Source organism: Suricata suricatta, chromosome 16 (assembly GCF_006229205.1).
Source record: "Suricata suricatta isolate VVHF042 chromosome 16, meerkat_22Aug2017_6uvM2_HiC, whole genome shotgun sequence".
Classification (NCBI taxonomy): domain Eukaryota; kingdom Metazoa; phylum Chordata; class Mammalia; order Carnivora; family Herpestidae; genus Suricata; species Suricata suricatta.
The window spans coordinates 40,311,378-40,326,291 of NC_043715.1; the positions used below are offsets into that span (position 1 = coordinate 40,311,378).

At 39.8% G+C, this 14,914-nt stretch overlaps 1 protein-coding gene across 1 annotated transcript in view; it reads right to left on the reverse strand.

Annotated features, from left to right (window-relative positions):
- The window catches only part of LOC115280323, a 214,548-nt gene that overhangs the window by 29,105 nt on the left and 170,529 nt on the right, over positions 1-14,914 (reverse strand). The gene's annotated exons all lie outside the window — the stretch shown is intronic.

Below are 14,914 nucleotides of genomic sequence, written 5' to 3' on the forward strand. Positions count from 1 at the left end.
GAGGATGAGGTGCCTACAGGGGTCTCTCACAGTCAACCCCTGCCGACTTTCAGTGAACAAGATATTCTTCTAAGAGACATATATTTTGGGGGGATATTCCCAGGAAAGCTCCCTATTGACAAGCTGACTGTGAAAACTCAGCTTCAATACAATTCCTATAGATCAAATTGCTTAGCTATGAGGTCATTCTCTCCATCATTTCCAGGCTCCTGGGGTATCTCACTATGGTCCCCAGCTATACATCCACAGCCTTTCTAAGAACATGTTTGCCTGGGTGCCTGGATGGCTCAGTCGGTTAAGCGTTTGACCCTTGACTTTGGCTCAGGTCATGAGCTCACAGTTTGTGAGATCAAGCCCTGTGTGGGGCTCTGTGCTGTCAGTGCTGAGCCTGCTTGGGATTCTTTCTTTCCCTCTCCCTCTGTCCCTCCTCCGTTTGCTTGCTTGTGCTCATGTACACTCACTCTCTCTCTCTCAAAATAAATAAAGTTTAAAAAAAAGTTGATAAAAAAATAAAATTTAAAATAAATAAGAATAAATAACACGCAGGCATCTGGCTGGTGACTCTTGATCTCAGGGCTGTGAGTTTGAGCCCCGTGTTGAAAGTAGAGATTACTTTTTTAAAAAGTAAAATTAAGGGGCACCTGGGTAGCTCAATCACTTAAGCATTCAACTTTGGCTCAGGTCATGATCTCATGGTTGGTGAGTTTGAGCCCCACATTGGGCTCTGCGCTGACAGCTCAGCGCCTGGAGCCTGCTTTGGATTCTGTGTCTCCCTCTCTATCTGCCCCTCAACTGCTTTCTTGCCCTCCCAAAAAGTAAATAATAAACGTTTTTAAATTTTTAATTTAAAAAATTAAAATTAAGAAAATAGTAAAAAGACCATTTTTAATCAATCAATCCCTACCTTCTGACTATGGTATCATATTCAGTGCCCCTCTTGACAAAGTCTATTCTGTCTCCCTCACAAATAGGGGCCTAGGGGCCGACAGACAAGCTCAGCAAGACCTATGCCATTGGCTCTGAGAAGAGTTGGCAGCGGGCAGGAACGGCCAGGAGGAAGACATAGGGGTCCAGCGCAGTGCACACCGAGGCTGGGGGGACACAGGTGTGGTGAAGAAGGAAGTACTGTAAGACTTCTCTTGTTTGGACTGGGACATTTATAGCTCCTGAGAAAAGGTCTGCAACTAGATCATTTCTCTGATGCTATGTGACAGGCTCAGGTTGATCACTGACCACAATGATACTTTAAGAAAGCTGGAAAAAAAGATCACTGATTTTTCATAAAGACAAGACAACTAGACACAAGATAAGAAAAAACAAGCCTCATTCCACTATCAGTAACACATGCCTATTAAAATGTAATTACTTGAGGGTAAGCAACTAGTAACAACATGAATCATGCTCGGACATAGAAACCACTTTAAAATTGGGGCATCTGGGTGGCTCAGTGAGTTACATGTCTGACTTCGGCTCAGGTCATGATCTCATGGTTCATGAGTTCAAATCCCGCATCGGGCTCTGTGCTGACAGCTCAGAGCCTGGAGCCTACTTCAGATTCTGTCTCTCCCTCTCTCTCTGCCCCTCCCTGCTCACACTCTGTCTCTCTCTCTCTCAAAAATAAATAAATATTAAAAAAATTTAAAAAGGGGCGCCTGGGTGGCTCAGTTGGTTAAGCGTCCAACTTGGCTCAGGTCATGATCTCACAGTTCGTGGGTTTAAGCCCCATGTCAGGCTCTGTGCTAATACCTCAGAGCCTGGAACACACTTCGGATTTTGTGTCTCTTTCTCGCCCTCTGCCCCTCCTCTACTTGTGCGCTCTCACTCTCGCTCGCTCGCTCTCTCTCTCTCCCCCAAATAAAGAAACATTAAAAAAAATTTTTTTTAACTAAAAAATATTTTTTTTTAAAAAATCAACATTCACCTAAGTGGGTCAGTAGGTTAAGTGTCCCGACTCTTGATTTCGACTCAGGTCACAATCTCATGGTTCGGTTTGTGAGATCGAGCCCTGTCTAGGATTCTTGCTAACAGCACGGAACCTGCTTGGGATTCTCTCTAAAAAATCTCTCTGCCCCTCCTCCTGCTCGTACTCTCTTTCTCTCAAAAGAAATAAACTTTAAAATCATCATTCAAAACGAGGAGTTGAGATCATGAAAATAAATAACTAAATAAATTTTTACTAAATAGGAGGTGATTCCTTCATTTCATCTATATCTCCTAAGAGTGAACATCTCAGTCTTTACTGTCTTGTTGGATACAATTAGCACCTGCTCCCTGCTTTTAAGTTCAGACTCATCTCCCATTTATATCTCTGACACCTCCCTGCCACCTATTTGACTTGTCTGACGCATTTGCCGGATGTTAGGGCTTTTTCAGAAGAGAGATTTCCTACTCTTGCAATTTGGGGACATTAATAGACTTTTGGGAGGCTTGACATGTAGACAGAATCTCTGGCCAAGAAAAAGGAGTGAAAAAGTCATTAAAATAGAATTGTCAGTAGTTTTAAAAATAGGAATACCTCAAAGAAGATTCCTCCAAATATTGGTATATTTAAAGATTTTTTTAAAGGTGTGCCTGTGATTCTGTGATATTTGTATATAACAGCAGATAGATTCTCTTTGTCCTGCACCATAAAAATAGTAAATTCTATGATCAAGAGTTACAGAGAAGCCATTAGAACTAAGAATCTGTATGATCTCACCTGTGAAGAGACCAAGAAAGGATTCTAAAGAACAAACAGAAAGGCCTGGAGGTTAAGAACATGGGACTCTTGAGTAATGTAGCCCTGGGTTTGAATCCCAGCTTCTCTGCCTCCCCTCATTACTGCTCCCTAGTTACTGTCAACTTCAGTGTTCTCATCTGTAAAATGGAATTCAGTAGTGTTGTTGAAACAATTCAATAACATCATGCCTCCAGAGTGCTTCTTACGGTGCCTGGCACACAGTAAAAATGCTCCAAATTCTTGGCCCAGCCAATAGCTCTACCCCTTGGCAGAGCCAACCTGGTGACCTTGTCTGTCCAGGGAGCTTGGGGTATAGTTCTGCCTGATTTGGGTCTCCAGTCAACAAGTTTTACCAGATGTAGAGCCTGTTATACAGCCCTGTTCAGGCAGGGACACAGATTTGAAGCCTGCCTCCTACTGAATACAGTCTCCATGTTAGCCCTGCTGGAGCACAGGGCGTCTGCATGGCCCATCCTACAATCTACTTATAGTGGCACCAGAGCAGAGGCCCAGCCAGCAGCTCTGTACACACGCAGAGCCAAGCCAGTGGGCAGTTCTGCCTGATTTGGGTCCCCTGCCAATAAGCCATGCCAGCCTTTGAGCCTGTTCTGCTTGTTCTACTCAGGGAGGGAAGCAGGTTCATGGCCCCACCTACTCCTGAGTATGGCATTCAATCCCACCTGACCAGGAAGCTCATCCAGATTCTCTGGTCCTCTAGCTACACTTGGACAAGGAACCACGCCAGCAGTCCTATCTGACCTCTCCTAACCAGCAGCATCTCCCTGACTTCAGAGCTTGGGCAGTGGCCTTGCACAAATAGAGACCCCTGAGGGCAAACCCCACCACTTGACTCATCCGGAACCCAAAACTGAGCTGACTGGGGAAGAACTATCTCTGTGAAAGCGAACTCTAAAGTCTGGAAGAGTAGGCAGCTTACTCTAACGTGCAGATACCAAGTAAGGAATTGAGAATCATGAAGAATCAGGAAAATGTGACATGACCAAAGGAAACCAACAATGCTTCAGTAACTGACTGTAATGAAATGGATATCTATAAACTATATGATGAAGAATCCAGAATGGTCCTCTTAAAAAAATTTAGTGAGCTATAGAAACATACAAACAACTAAAACTTCAGAAAACAATTAAAAAATGAGAAAACATGAACAAATGAGAAGTTCAACAAAGAAATAGCAACCTCCCAAAATACTAAACAGAAATCCTACAGCTAAAAAATACAATGTCTGAACTAAAGAATTCAATAGAAGGTTCAATATCAGACTTGACCAAGCAGGAGATAGAAGCAATAAACAAGAATATAGATTCATTTGAAAAAATCCAGTCAGAGAAGAAAAAAGAAAAAGAATGAGAAGATCAAGGAAAGTCCCCATCCTATGGGAATAATGGAACATCATTAAAAGGAACAATATTACATGTTTGGGGAATCACAGAAGGAGTAGAGAAGGAAAAAGGGACAGAAAAGCAATGAAGACTGAAGAACTCTCAAGCTTGGAGAAATAAATGGACATGGAGATTCATGAGGTCCAAAAGACCCTAAATATGTTGAACCTGAAAAGAACTTCACCAAAATACCTTACAATTAAATTGTCAATAAAGACAAAGAGAGAATCTTAAAAGCAGCAAGAGAATCCCAGTCCATCACATACAAGGGAACCCCATAATATGATATGGGAAGATTTCTCAACAGAAACTTTGCAGACCAGGAAAGAGTGGGATGATATATTCAAAATATTGAAAGAAAAAAAAAACCTGTCAACCAAGAATACTACTGGAGCAAAACTATCCTTTAGAAATAAAGGACAAGAAAAGATTTTCTTTAAGCTTTTTTTTTTAAGTTTATTTACTTTGAAAGAGAAAGAACATGACCAGGGAGAGGAAGAGAGAGAGAGAATCCCAAGCAGGGTCCACACTGTCAGTGTGGAGCCCAATTGGGGCTTGAGCTGAGAAACCATAAGATCATGACCTGAGCCAAAATCAAGAGTCGGATGCTTAACTGACTGAGCCACCCAGGTGCCCCAAAAAGACCTTCTTGAATAAACAAAAGTGGAGGGAGTTCATCACCACTACCCATGTCTGACAAGAAATGCTAAATGTCGTTCATCAAGTGGTAATAAAAGGGTGCTGATTGATCTCATAAACATACAAATGTATGTATAAAATTCACTGGCAATGGTAAATAAGCAGCCAAAGGCAGATTCTTTAATATTATAATGGCAGTGCATAATTTACTTGCAACTCTACTTTAAAAGTTAAAAAACAGGGGTGCTTGGGTGGTTCAGTTGGTTAAGCATCCTACTCTTGATCTCGGCTCAGGTCTTGATCTCAGGGTGGAGAGTTCAAGCCCCATGCTGGGCTCCACACTGGGCATGAAGCCTACTTTTTAAAAAATTTAAAATAAAAAGTAAAGTTAAAAAACAGAATCTTAAATATAGAGAACAAACCAGTGGTTGCCAGAGGGGAGGTGGGTGGGTGGATGGGTGAAATAGGTAAAGGAGATTAAAAGTACACTTATTGTGATGAGTACTGAGTAATGTATAGAACTGCTAGGCTGTTATATTTTACATCTGAAACTAATATAACACTGTTATGTTAATTTTACTTGAATTTTTTAAGTTAAAAAGAAAATGTTTTAAAAATAACCATAATTGCAATAATTTGTCATAGGATACATAATATAATAAATGTAAATTGTAACATCAATAACCTAAAATGTGAAAGGGGGAAGTAAATGTATAAAGTTTGTGTATGTTATTGAAGTTGTTATCAGCTTAAAATAGGACATTCTTAGGTATTTTATGTAAGTCTCATGGTAGTCACAAAAGAAAAACCCACAGTAGATACACAAAAGATTGTGGTAAAGAAGGGCGCCTGAGTGACTCAGTCGGTTAAGCCTCCAACTTTGGCTTAGGTTATCATCTCAAGTTCCTGGGTTTGAGCTCCACTTTGGGCTCTGTGCCGACAGCTCAGAGCCTGGAGCCTGCTTCTGATTCTGGTCTCTCTCTCTCTCTCTCTCTCTGCCCCTCCCCACTCATGCTCTGTCTCTCTCTGTCTCAAAAATAAATAAAAGACAATTTAAAAATGTTATTAAAAAAAAAGAACCCAAAGCATACAGCTACAAAAAGCTACCAAATCACAAAAAAAGATAGCAACATAAGTGAGAAATAATAAATCTACAAAACAGAAAAAATTAACAAAATGCAAGAGTAAGGCCTTACTTATCAATAATTACTATTAATGTAAATGGATTAAATTCTCCAATCACAAGACATAGAAAGGTTGAATGTATATAAACACAAGATCTAACTATATGCTGCCTATAAGAGATTCTAGTTTTAATGGCACACAAAGATGGAGGTGTCTGGGTAGCTCAGTCAGTTGAGAGTCTGAGTCTGAGAAAGAAACAGCAATATAATTATAGTTGGAATCTTTAATAACCCACTCTCAAAATGAATAGGTCATCCATATAGTCATCCACATAAATAGTCAATAAGGACATAGCAGATTTCAACAACACTGTAAACCAAATAGATCTAGCAGACATACACAAAACATACCATCTGGCAACAACAGAATATACATAATTCTCAAGTGCACAAAGAATATTTTCTAGGCTAGGTCATATGTTAGGTCACAAAATAAGTCAGCAAATTTAAGAAGACTGAAATCCTTCCAACTATCTTTTCTAACAACAATGGTATAAAACTAGAAATCAATAACTGGAGGAAAGCTGGAAAATTCACATACACATGGAAATGAAACAACAGACTCCTGAACAACCAATGAATCAAATAAGAAATCGAAATGGAAATTTAAAAAATACCTTGAGATGAATGAAAATGGAAACACAATAAATCAGAACTATAAGACACAGCAGAAGCAGTTCTAACAGGGAAGTTTACAGTGGTAAACACATATATCAAGAAAAATAATCTCAAATAAACAACCTAACTATACACTTCAGGGAACTAGAAAAAGAACACTCTAAGCTCAAAATTAGCAGAAGGAAAGAAAGAATAAAGATTAGAACAGAAATAAATGATAGAACAGGAAAACACTAGAAAAGATTGACAAAACCAAGAGTTGTTTGTTGAAAAATTAATAAAATTGACAAACCTTTTAGCTAGACTAACCAAGAAAAAAAAGAGAGAGGACTCAAATAAATAAAATTATAAATGAAAGAGGAGACATTACAACTGATACCACAGATATAAAAAGAGTCATAAGAGACCACTATGAACGATCATATGCCAACAAGCTGGACAACCCAGAAGAAATGGGTAAGTTGATGGAAACATATAACTTACCAAGACTGAATCATGAAGAAATAGAACATCTGAATAAACCAATAATGACAAAGGATTAAATTAGTAGTCAAAACCTCCCAACAAAGAATAGCCCAGAACTAGATGGTTTCACTGGTGAATTTTAAACATTTAAAAAACGAACACCAATCTTTCTCAAACTCTTCTAGAAAAACCAAAGAGCAAACAATCCAAAACCCACTTTAAGAGGGCAGCATTACCCTAATACCAAAGCCAAATAAGGACACTACAGGAAAAGAAAACTACAGGCCAATATTCCTGACAAATATAGATGCAAAAATTCTCAACAAAATCGTAGCAAGCTGGAATTCAATGTTGTATTGAATTCAACATCAATATTGATTAAGTGAGATTTATCCTTGCTCTGCAATACTGGCTTTTTCAATATATGCAAATCAGTAATGATATATGACGTTAATAGAGTGAGAGACAAAAATCACATGACCATCTCAATAGATACAGAAAAAGTTTCTGACAAAATACAACATCCTTTTATAAGAACTCTCAACCAACTGAGCATAGAAGGGATGTATCTCAACATAAAAGAAAGCCATGTATTACAAGTCGATGGCCAACACCGTACTCAGTGGTGAAAGACTGAAAATTTTTGCTTTAAGAATCAGGAATAAGACAAGGGTGCTCACTTTCACCACTTTTTTTTTAATGTTTATTTATTTTTTAGAGAGAGAATATGAGCAGGGGAAGGGCAGGAAGAGGGAGACACAGAATCTGAAGCAGGCTCTAGGCCCTGAGCTGTCAGCACAGAGCCTGATGTGGGGCACGAACTCACAAACCTGAGCCAAAGTCGGATGCTTACCTGACTAGTCACCCAGGCACCCCTCACTCTCACTCTACTGGAATTCCTAGCTATAACAATCAGGCAAGAAAAAGAAATAAAAGGCACCCAAATGATAAAGAAAGAAGTAAAACTGTTTGCAGATGACATGATTTTATATACAGAAAATCCTAACCATTGCACACGCACACGCGTGCGCACACACACACACACACACAAACTGTTAGAACTAATCAACAAATTTAGTAAAGTTGCAGAATACAAAATCAACATACAAAAATCAGTAGCATTTCTATGCACTAATATATTATCTGAAAAAGAAATAAAGAAAACAATCCCATGTATAATAATATCAAAAAACAACAAAAATACTTAGGAATAAATTTAATCAAGAAAGTGAAAGATCTCTACCTGAAAACTATTGGTAAAACATTGATAAAAGAAACTGAAGAAGACATAAATGAATGGAAATATATTCTGTTTATGGACTGAAAGAATAAATATTGCTAACATGTCCATAATACCCATCTATAAATTCAGTGCAATCCCTATTAAATTCCAACAGCATTTTTAAAATTTTTTAATGTTTATTTATTCTTGATAGAAAGAAACAGAGTGTGAGCAGGGGAGGGGCAGAAAGAGGGAGACATAGAATCCGAAGCAGGTTCCAGGCTCTGAGCTGTCAGCACAGAGCCCAACGCAGAGCTTGAACCCATGAACCTGATCATAACCTGAGCTGAAGTCGGACACTTAACCAATGGAGCCACCCAGGTGCCCCTCCAACAGCATTATTTACAGAAATTTTTAAAAATCCCAAAACGGGGCGCCTGGGTGGCTTAGTCAGTTAAGCATCTGGCTTCGGCTCAAGTCATGATCTCACCATTCGTGGGTTCGAACCCGTCGTCAGGCTCTGTGCTGACAGCTCAGAGCCTGGAGCCTGCTTTGGATTCTGTGTCTCCCCTTCTCTCTGACCCTCCCCTGCTCGCACTGTCTCTGTCTCTGAAAAATAAATAAAAACCATAAAAAATTTTTTTAATGTTTTAAAAAGTCCCAAAACTTATTTGGAACTACAAAAGATATCAAAAAGTCAAACCAATCCTGAGAAGAAGAAAGAAAATACCACAGGTCATGATTATAACTACATTACAGAGCTATAGTGATCAAAACAGTTTGGTGCTGGCATAAACACAGACTCATAGACCAATATAGCAAAATAGAGAGCCCATTAAAAAACCCATGAATATGCAGTCAACTAATGTCAGACTAAGGAGCCAAGAATGCTCAGTGGGGAAAAGATAGTCTATTCAATAAGTGGCATTGGAAAAACTAGACATTCACAAGAAAAAGAAGGAAACTGGATCCTTACCTCGCACCAGTCACAAAAATTAACCCAAAATGGATTAAATACTTACACATAAGACCTGAAACCATAAAATTCCTAGAAGAAAGCACAGGGGGAAACTCCTTGCCATTGGTCTTGGCAATTATTTTTTGCACATGACACCAAAAGCACAAGTAACAAAACCAAAAATAAACAAGGGGGTCTACGTCGAACGGAAAAGCTCCTACACAGCAAAATAAATATCAACAAAATGAGAAAGCAACTTATAGCACAAAAGAAAATATCTGCGAACCATATATCTGATAATGGGTTAATATCCAAATACATAAGGAACTCATTCAACCCAACAGCAAAACAAAGCAAAACAATCCAATTTTTAAATGCAAAGAGGATCTTAATAAACATTTTCTCAGAGAAGACACGTTCATGACCAACAGGTACGTGAGAAGATGCTCAACGTCACAAATCACCAGGGAAGTACAAATCAAAACCGCAGGGGGGTATTGGCCACACACCTGTTAAACTAGCTCTTGGAAAAAAAAGAGAGATAACAAGTGTTGGCAAGGATGTGGAGAAATGGCAACATTTGTGCACTGTTGGTGGAAATGTAAAATGGTGCAATCTGTATGGAAAACAATTCGGAGGTTCCTCAAAAAATTAAAAATTAAACTACTATATGACCCAGCCATTCCATTTCTGGGTATATATCCAAGGGAAATGAAATCACTATCTTGAAGAATTTGCTATATCCCACCTACATAGCAACATTATATACAATAGCCAAGATATGAAAATAACCTACGTGTCCACTGATGGATGAATGGATAAAGAAAATACGGCATATATAATAAAATATTATTCAGTCATAAAAAGGAAGGAAATCCTGCCATTTGCAACAATCTAAACAGCCTTGCGGGCATTCGGCTAAGTGAAATAAATCAGAGAAAGGCGAAAACTGTGTGATCTCACTTAGATGTATAATCTTAAATAAAACCCAACCCATCAAAAGAGATTGATGGTTGCAGAGAGGGAGTGGAGAGCGGGGAAGATGAGTAGAGGGAGTCACAGGGTACAGACTTCCAGTCATAAGATAAGTAGATGCCGGGGGACGTGATACACGGCACGGCTACTACAGTTAACAGCACCCACTGTATGCTTGAAAGTTGCTAAGTTCTTAAAAGTTCTCATCACAAGAAAAAAAATTATAGGGGCTCCTCGTTGGCTCAGCCAGTTAAATGTCAGATTCTTAATCTCAGCTCAGGTCTTGATCTCAGGGTCCTGAGTTCAAGCCCTATGGTGGGCCCCATGCTGCTGGGTGTGAAGCCTACTTAAAAAAAAAAATGGGAACTATTTGAAGTGATAGATGTTAACTAAATTTAGTGTGAGAATCTTTTCCCAATATACACAGATATGAAATCATTATGTTGCACACTTTAAACATATACAATTTTATTTGTGAATTATATCTCAAAAAAACTGGGAAAACGTTCAAAGTTCTTTAGCCATCATCAACTGCATCATGTAAAGTATGTTACACTGGTCTGTAACAGTCAAAGTCAACTACAGCGGCTGAAATCCAGGGACACTGGCGTCTGCTCCACACTCTGGCTATCGGACCCAAGATTCAGGTCAGCAAGGCTTTATCTCTGTGTGAACATTTTAAACCTTTACTGTCTTTACTGCTTCTCTGACTTGTCTCATAATCCTTCTGCCTGTATACGGCTCTTCCGCATCTCCGCACGCTTGTGGGGTACTCAAGTCAAAGTTAACACAGCCAAAGCTAAGCTCCTGAACTCCCTCCCTAACCTGCCCAGCCCACATTCCCCATCGCAGTTAAAGGCAGCTCCGTTAGCTCTCTAGTTCTGGTGCTCACGTGAAAAAGCTTGGAATCACTCTTAATTCTTTCATCTCAAACTCCACATCCACTGCATCAACATGTTGTCAGCTCAGTCTTCAAAATACATTCAGAGTCCAACCACTTCTCTCTCTAACTCTACTGCTGTCTCCTGGTGCAGAGAGTCATCTGCTTTCCCAGGATTATTGCAATGGCCCTAATCAGACTTCCGCCCAGGACGCTTTATGGTTATTCTCACTGCAACTTGACCGCATTTGCCATCAACTAAGTCAGATCGTAATCCTTCCACTGGTCAAACTGCAGGGATCCCCCATCGCAACCAGAGTAAACTGTTTATGTTGAAGTCTTAGATTTATGTGTTTGTTATATTGTTGCTGTGTTTAGTTCCCTGCTGTGGTTTTTTTGGGAGATGACAGTGGCCTGCTAGTGGTAGAAATGGGGGGGGGGGGACTTGGTAGATAAGAACTTGGTAGATAAAACAGGGAAAGGGGGAAAACATATGCAGTCCAATCCAACAAAAATGTTTCATTGTAATAATTCTATCACCTCTTTGCTTAGAAAGGCCTCCCTTCTCCAGAGATTTGATAAATATTCAGTTGAGATTTTCATTTCTGTCTTATAGGGTGAACATTTTTCATCAGCTGCTACCATCTCTGCAATGCAAAGATCTTATGAACTCTTTACTTCCACTGAACCAAAAAGTCTTTAGAGAAAAGGGATAGAGTAGGAATGGGGGCCCCTTTTGATGCCAGCCCACCTTTGTGTGCTAAAATCTATATGATACTACCAACATATTTATTCTTTATATTTATACAGAATTTGGAAAATACAATTAATGGATATTAATAAAAAATTATCTTCTTTAAGCCAGAGTTAAGGCAAACAATCTATAACTATCAATGACTTTTAGAATGATATTCAATAAAAATTTAAATTTATCAGTTCATTTTGAACACCTCCAGTGGGGCGCCTGGGTGGCTCAGTCGGTTAAACATCCAACTTCAGCTCAGGTCACAATCTCACGGTTCGTGGGTTCAAGCCCCATGTCGGGCTCTGTGCTGACAGCTCAGAGCCTGGAGCCTGCTTCAGATTCTGTGTCTCCCTCTCTCTCTGCCCTCCTCCACTTGTGCACTCTCTCTCTCTCAAAAATAAATAAACATTAGAAAAAGAAAGAACACCTCCAGTAACTGGTCAATAGATTTATATTTTTACCACTTTTATAAGTCTCACAGACAGACCCTAATTTATTTCAGTACCTTTCTAAATACATTTTTTTTAAAAAATTCCTTCCAATTCTCTTAAATTACAAACCCATTCATTTTAAGAGAGACAGATTTATAAGAAAATTGACCATGCTGTTTACATTAAGAATGGAAATAATGGCACTTATTTCCTTTAAAAAATGTAACTGGAGGGGGAAACATTTTTAAACAAGATGCTAAGCAGCATCTCTTTATTCAATTATGACACCCTTATAAATCAGAAAGCTCTTTAACAAGCTGAAAGATAAGGTATTTCCCACGTAAATAAGAAATTAAAAATAGATATTCAAAAAAGGCTTCTTTACTCATCTCAGCACCAATTAGTGCTACACTGCTTAATTTACACATAAGCTGAATTTGGAGAGTATGACTGTATCTTGCTTAGAATTAGGTTCTTTAATCCTTTGGGGAAATGGGAGTTTTATGTCTCTTTGGGTAACTGGCTACATGTAGGGTAAACAGTGCCCCAGACGTGAGCTTGCGGGGCGCCCTTCCGGAAGGAAGGGACAATCTAGATCAGCCTCAACCCTACAGGAAGGCCCAGACTGGGGTTCCCTGTCACACTTGGTTTTATCCAGACACTGCTTGTCCAAACCAGCTCAAAGTCTTCTCAATTTAAACAAAATCTTTTTGACCAATTTTTATCTTTCAGTTGGGAACCACCAGCTTAGAGGCAGAAACTTGAAAGTTCTCGTACACAGCTTCTTTTCCTTTATCCTAGATTTCCTTAAACATTGATATTCTACATTCTAAGTTTTGGTGAACAAAAACATTTGCGCCACAACTTCAGGAACCTCGACTCATGCCTCTCTGGCCCGGCCTGGCTTGCTCTCGACCTGCTGAACACACTTTCCTCCCTGGGCATCTGCTGAGTGCAAGTCACCGCCCAGCTGGTGTTCTCGGCTTGGTCCTCGATGACACACTGGCCCAGGACATCTGAGGACACCTGGACCCTCATGCCTGCTGTGGGGCCTTCATGCCTACTGAGCGTCACTCAGCACCCATTCTGGAGACTTCAGACGACCCCGTCATACCTACCCCCTTCTTGGTCTACTCCATGGCTCAGTGACACCAGCCTGAAATCTCACACCCGGGAAGGGCTTGATGCCCTTTCCAAACCCAGTTTCCCGTGCTCTGTGACCTCGAGATTATGGATAAAGATGTTAAACCAAGGTGACTCTCTTGACATCGGTAAGGCTCCAGACTGTTCATCTCTAACCTCATGACTTTTTCAGCTGGCTTTCTACACATGCCAAGACGCCATCCTACACTTTCACTGGAATGAATTTTTTTACAACATTCTCCACATGAAGTGTCATCAACGTCGCCATCTTGAGCCCTGCAGCTGCTTGTGGGGACGCGCACTCAGTCACTAAGGCTCCTTTCTGGGATCATTGTATCTTCTGCTATTTTTTTCCTCTTGGGTTTCCTTTTTTTTTTTTTATTCTGGATACAAATCTTTGATTAGCTATGAAAATTTAAAAATAATTTCTGAAATGGGGTTGAACTTTAATCTTAGTTTTGTCCACTTTTGTTATTCTAAACTTTATATTTTATTTTTATCTAATTCAGCAATTATTTCTCTTAGGTATGCTTTCTGGTACTTCTGTCTTAAGCATATCAAGATAAAGTCCTCTATTTTCTACTAAATATCATAAAGCTTTACTATTTTTATTTTGGCTTTTAATTCATGTTGAACATACTATTGTGTCTGGAGTAAAGTAGAGGTTCACTTTTCTTTTCTCAAGACAAGTCAATTTTGAAGGAAAAGAATGGAGCAAAACGCTTCCATTTCAAGTAATGATGGACTAGTTCCCACTAACCCTACCACAAAAGAAATTAGAGAGTCTAGGGGCGCCTGGGTGGCTCAGTCGTTTAAGCGTCCAGCTTCCGGCTTCAGGTCAAATCGTGATCTCACGGTTCATGGGTTCAAGCCCTGCATGGGGCTCTGTGCTGACAGCTAGCTCAGAGCCTGGAGCCTGCTTTGGATTCTGTGTCTCCCTCTCCCTCTGACCCTCCCTTGTTCATGCTGTCTCTCTCTGTCTCTCAAAAAAAAAAAAAAATATATATATATATATATAAAAGAAATTAGAGAATCTAGAAAAGTAAAACAAAGTCTGCTAGCAAGCACCACAGAGCTCCACCATGACAACAGTGAATCGTCAGGATAGGATCTAGGACAGGATGACGACCCTGGGAGTGGAGCACAGCGTTTTGGGCCACTTTCCTCCAGGAGACATTCGCCAATTCTGAGGTGTGAAAACTGAGAAGCCAAGAGATTAGGCTACACTTGGACAGACTCACAGGTGAGAGGGGCTGATGCTAGGCCTGGCAAGCACATAAAAGATGAGTGAGCCGCCATCAGCTTGGTTTGAGATCGCAACAGTCTCCATTCAGGGTATAAGTATGAGCCACAGGTGGGCCCTGGAAAGGACTTCTGTTCAGCTAAAAATCCTCTCAGGCCCAGATACTGTTTTAAAATAGTCCTGAATGGCTAGTGTCCCCAGCTGTCTGGCAGAAGCAAAGACAAATCTTCTCTGGAGTAAACTAACATGATCCTAGTCCTCAAAACTTTCTACAAACAATATTGCACATACA